Consider the following 6,183-nt stretch of genomic DNA (forward strand, 5'->3'; position numbering starts at 1 on the left):
CTGGTAACCTATTAAAACATCAAATGTTTTCCTTGTACACCACTTGTGTTATTTTGATCTCAATTTGATACTCATATTATTCATTTTGACCAAAACAATAAAAATTCAAATGCTAAAATAAATGATGAAAACCATGAAGAAGGGTGATCACCGATAATGAAAAGAAGTCGATGAATGATTGTGATGGTGATGATGGTGGCGGAATGAAGAAGGTTTGGGTTGTCAGCATCTTTGTAAAAAAGATAAAGTCTTATAGTTTCTTAGAATTAGGATTTAATAAAATTAAAAGTATAATACGATGATCATCATTTCATCATATTTAACAACTTAAAACTAAACAAATGTTAAAATAAGTTATCAAAACCACAATATATGATCAAAATAAATATAAAAAAGATAAGTCTTTTACAAGTTGAAATTTTATTGAAATCCACCCAAAATAACACAAACCACATAAACCATCTATTGTATTTTTCTCAAAATCTTATGTATTGAGTAGTCATAGGATTGATGCCCAAAAAGTAGCAATGGATTTAGTTTGGACTTGTATCGACAGCAAACAAACACAAATAACAAACACAAAAAACAAAAAAGAGGTCTCTTTTATTTAATGCGGAAATATATTTAATAATAGCTTCATACAAATACAATACAAACCCTCTCTTTCTCTCTCCTCTCTCCACAACGCCAAAACCCTAAAACACCTGTTTCCCCACACAAGTAAGCGCTCTCTCTCTCTCTCTCTCTCTCTCTCCATTTATACGAACTGTTGTGTCTCTCTCTGTCCCTTTAAAAATATTTGTTCTTTGTTGTATTATACTTTATGCGACCCCCCCATAGATCGTTTCATGCTCCTCCGCACATGATCTGTTTTTTTGTAGCAAGATCTGACTTTTCCCCCTTTTTGTTAATATCAATTTGAATGCTTTTTTGTTTTAGTATGATTGTATTTGACTGTTTTCTACATTTTTGATTGTGATGATTTCTAGGGTTTAAATTTCGATTATTAATCCGTTTGTTTGTATCGAATTTTAAGTAATGAAATAATAAATTTTGTTGTTGAATATCGAATTGTTAATTTTGAAGCTGTATGACGCTGGATCTGTTTCTCTTTCGAAATTCCTCCGTTCGAATCTCCGATTAATAGAATTGTTTTTGAGTTAATTCCACTCGATTGTGTCACAATGTTCATATTCGATTTAAACGAACTCGAATCATACCTGTATTCGATTTAAACGAACTCGAATCATATCTGTATGTTAATTTTTGGGGGAATTGTTTCGATTTTGGCTAATAATCTGCTTCTGTGCTTAATCTTTTAGGTTTAATGGAGGATAATGGGTTGAATATGCGAAATTGGGGATATTACGAACCTTCATTTAGGGAACATCTCGGATTGCAATTAATGTCTCCAATTCCAGACACAAAACCTTTCCTTTCTACACGAGAAAATTCAATCATGATGAACCCTAATCCCACAACAAACCACCACCATATTCCCAATTATCCCCCTTCGGATCCATCGATTCCAATTCACTACATGAGAGATAGCTGGATACAAAGAGAAAAATTCCTCCATATCCTCCCCGGAAACCACAACTTTCCGGTCATCCCCACCGCTTCAACCTCCCTCGTCATGCCATCATTACACATTGCGCCACCACCACTCGATCTGTCAAAAGACACAGTCACGAAGATAAACACGACCATGGAAGACAATGTATTCGTCAGAAAAGACAGTGTCAGTGTCAATGGCGGTGATGGTGGTGGTTCGGTGAAGAAAAGAGGCGGCACCACCGCCGGAAAACCTCCTAGAGCAAAGAAACAAAAGAAGACTCCTACACCAAAAGAAAACGGTAACTCTTCTTCTCAGCGTCCAAAAACAATGAAAAGAAGCATGGATGTGGTCGTAAATGGAATAGACATGGACATTTCTGGGATTCCGATACCTGTGTGTTCATGCACCGGAGCTTCACAGCAATGTTACCGGTGGGGATCCGGTGGGTGGCAGTCCGCCTGTTGCACCACCACCATCTCCATGCATCCACTTCCGATGAGCACCAAACGCCGTGGGGCAAGGATTGCAGGGAGGAAGATGAGTCGAGGGGCATTCAAGAAAGTCTTGGAAAAGTTAGCGTCTGAAGGGTATAATTTTGCAAATGCGATTGATTTAAGAACTTTTTGGGCAAAACATGGAACTAATAAATTTGTCACCATTAGGTAGGTTTAACTAAGCTAGTATAGATTTATTATTTATTTTATATTTTTTGAGGTTTTTAGACGATTGAGGGCAACAAGAAGTTTACTTTGGCTTATGAACTTGGTTTATTTTTTTTTATTAAAAATTGATTCATATTTAGTATCTTGGTTGCAATAAATCTTGGTTGCAATAAACAAGTCTTTATGATGTTATTTTTGTAATATTTAGAAAATGTAGTAACCTGATATTGTTTGTATGTAAAATGAAAAAAATATGAATGATAGTTTATGTGTTTTACTGTTTTATATTGTTTATGAGTCAATAATATAGATACATGGGTCCACTTTGGTTGCATTTTATACTTGAAAGATAATTAGATAAATTAAAAATACTATACAAAAGAGGTTAAAATATTAAAATATTAAATGGTTTTTTAAGGAAAGCTAGCAAGAACCCTGGAAAGTATAACAACAAATTACAAGAAAATATGAAAAACAACGAAAAGTGAATAGCTACCAAAGGCCACAAGAGCGTATCAAACACAACCAATATTGTCGAGATTGATTGAGACACACAAGTATCTTGCTTGAGAGTTGAGACCGACAATGTTGACTGTGCACCTACGGACACCAACATTTTGGATAAATATGAAATATTTTAGTAAAAGAATAAATCTTATAAATATTAATACAATAATAAATGTTAATAAAATGATAAATATGATATATGTTAGTAAATGATAAATATCTTTTTTTGAAAAATTACACAAGAAATATCCAAAATAATGACATATGTTAGTAAAATGATAAATTATATGAGAGGACTTAATAAAGCATTTAAGATAGATAAAAGATAAACTAGTTAATTTTTTTTAAAAAAAATTTGCAAAGTTTAACCATTGAATATTGTATTTAATAAAAGTTTTTTTTATGGATAAAAGTTAGTGGAAAAATAATGTGTCAAAAATATTAATATTTTTTAGATTAATTATTGGAGATGTTCGAAGGGCAAACTAAGGATGAAGATTAAACACTAATGTACATTAAGCTACCTTTAATGGAATACTAATACCAGATGTCATGTGTCATTGCAATAAGCCACATTAAACTGAACTTGATGCCCCCGATTATATTCTCTAGGACGTAATCGAAGGTGAAGAACCTACTTCATGGCTCGACAATTAAAGACTTGAAACCTAGATGAAAAAACAATTTGTAAGCCGATGACCGCGGACCAACGGTCTAATGCTAAAGTTAGAATCACGAAATGGTTGAATCGGAATTAGTTATGTGAATAGTGGATTATAAATATACATCACAATTTCCCTGTACCCACTATTTATACTCAGCTTGTTGGGAGTCATTGCTTTCCCTTACCGAGTAGGTTTCAATCTTATTGCATTTATTATTCATAAGACTAGAGGTACAAATATATGTACTTGAGTAATGTTATTAGTCACGCCAACTATTCGGTATATCCAAACGACCCCCTCCTAGTTCGGTCATCGGGGGTGATATAATTGACTCAACTATTTAGCACGTCTGGCTGAGTTATGTTAGTGTATTTTCGGAGATTCTTCTAGGTAGGGATATATATATATATATATATATATATATATATATATATATATATATATATATATATATATATATATATATATATATATATATATAACCTATTAGCATTCAAGAGACTATACATCACCGTACCATTTCTTTTGAAAAGTACAACACAGGTATAACTCTAAGGACAAAATGGTTGAGTGTAGTGACTTAGAACTTTAGGATGATACCTGAGGCGAATACGGATATGTGTGGAAGGTAGTATGAGTCTATATTAACGGAAGCACGAGATTCGTACGAGATTAAAAAAAGTCATAAGGTTGTTTATGAGTTGGTAGATGAGTGTATAGTCTATGTTAGCACTATGACCTGTTTTCTTGACTTATCATCCTATATATTTCTAGTATTGTGATGACTAGAGGTTCAGGTTCGGGCACTAGCGGCTAGGAGAGGTCGGGTCCGAGTGATGCGGAGATATGCATGATGATTGTTGATGAGGTATCTACGGTGATTAGGGAGACGATTTTGGAGTTGTTTAGGTCTATCAAGACCCAGTTGAAAGCCATGATCGACGAGCATATGTCACTGTTATTAATGTTGTTTGTTGCCGCAACCACTGCCATAGGACCTCTAGGTGGTGGATCGGTATCCTATCGCGAGTTCAAAAGCACAAAGTCCCTTGAGTTTGACGGTACCAAAGACGCGATTTGTTTCGATGAGGTCGATATCGGATGTGGAGGGATGTTTTTACACATGTGCATGTTCGGATAACCATAAGTTTAGGTTCGCGCAAAACCTTCTTCGTTTGGGGGTGAAGGACTGGTGGAACTTTGTCTCTAAGAACCTTTCCCATGTTGAGCGGAGCGTGATGACTTGGGAGCAGTTCACAAAGATGTTTTGGGTTGAGTATGTTCCGTTGGTGGAGAAGGAGAGGTTGGTCTTGTTGGTGATTTTAGTATTATCAACATATTTTGGTGTAATTATTATTAATAATGAGATAGGCTGAACTCCATTTACTAACCGAGCTTGAAGGAGAGGGGGTGCAAACTCGGCGTGATAAATATGAACTCAGGAATACGGGGGTCTAGGGGCAGGGCCCCTGAAAGCAGGGTTCATAGGGGCTATAGCCCCTTGGCGGGGTCTAGGGGTAGCACCCCTAGCGGTGGTGCAGGTACTTCTGGACAAGGATCTAATGATCAAGATCCAAAACCACAAGGTTAGAATTTTATTTTTGAAATTACTACTACTACTATTATATATCATGTAACACTAATTCCTGAATCATTCTATGTTCAGGATGATGATCATGCATGGTGGATAGACTCGGGGGGGGGGGGGGGGGGGACAAGTCATGTGTGTAAAGATCGCTCTTGGTTCAAGGATTATGAAGTAGTTAACGGGGTTCCAAGGGGGAAACACCCCGAAACCTAAACGTATTTGTATGTCGAGTATGACTCCTGCCATGCATTTCCCGCCGTACCTGTAGTGATATCATTATGATGTCATGAGTTCGTTATGTCTTAATAACCAACTTTTTTGGCGCCAAAAGGATGCGACTTTCGTTTAACTACTTTTCCCTCTAGTATAAGAATCCTTCTTTGGTTCCAGAAAAAGGGTTGGAATTTTCGTATATAAAAATTGTATATTGATTCATTATATCTCTTTAAAACACAAAAACGACAAGGTATATTCTGTGTTTCTGATTTAGAAGTAGTCTGACTTTTAAATTGAAATTCTTTGGATTATCCTAAATCTGATTTCATGATACCCTAGGCTATAGGGTCGACGTGATCTACAATTTTTGTTTAGACTCAGTCGGTTAATTTTGACTTTATTTATTTTATACATGCTTAGACTGTTAAAGCTCGTATAAAATACATAACTTTGTTATCTGATGTCAGTTTTCGACTATCTTTTTATCGTTGGAATCCTATTAACGAGATCTTCAACTCTTGTTTAGACCGTTTCAGCAAACAATCAACCGATCTTAAATTCGGTATCTGGGATGTCTACTGCTACGCTGAATTTTAGAAAAATCATAACTTCCTCTAATGAAGTCAGATTTGGACGTTCTCTATATGTACGCTCTCAGCTTAATAACTACTACGACTTTTGTTTAGATTACTAAGACTAAAAAGTAACTTAACTAAAGTTTACTATTTACGATGCGTGTTGTCGGATCGGGTCGAATCGCGAAACTTCAACAGACCACTGCTTCTTCGTTATAATTTTGATTTAAGCGTTCCTTATATCTCTAGAATCCTTCTCACGACCACTTCAACTTTCATCCAAGGTATTCGGCCTAATTATTAATTTTTTTAGATGCGTATTTTATTCTTATTTTATTATATTGTCGTAAGCACGTATACTGCAAACAATTAGACATAAATCACATAATACTCAAATAATTACCCTTTATTA

At 35.2% G+C, this 6,183-nt stretch overlaps 1 pseudogene across 1 annotated transcript; it reads left to right on the plus strand.

The window, feature by feature from the left end:
• Positions 1 to 625: 625 nt before the first annotated feature.
• LOC145133925 (protein BASIC PENTACYSTEINE2 pseudogene) lies at positions 626 to 2,412 on the plus strand (annotated as a pseudogene). The gene is made up of 2 exons (XR_013718826.1): positions 626 to 720; positions 1,323 to 2,412. The product of XR_013718826.1 is annotated as a protein BASIC PENTACYSTEINE2 pseudogene (transcript).
• The last annotated feature ends 3,771 nt before the right edge of the window (positions 2,413 to 6,183 follow it).

This window comes from Lactuca virosa, chromosome 8, assembly GCF_052849685.1.
Source record: "Lactuca virosa cultivar CGN04683 chromosome 8, Lactuca_virosa_CGN04683_v6, whole genome shotgun sequence".
Taxonomy (NCBI): Eukaryota; Viridiplantae; Streptophyta; class Magnoliopsida; order Asterales; family Asteraceae; genus Lactuca; species Lactuca virosa.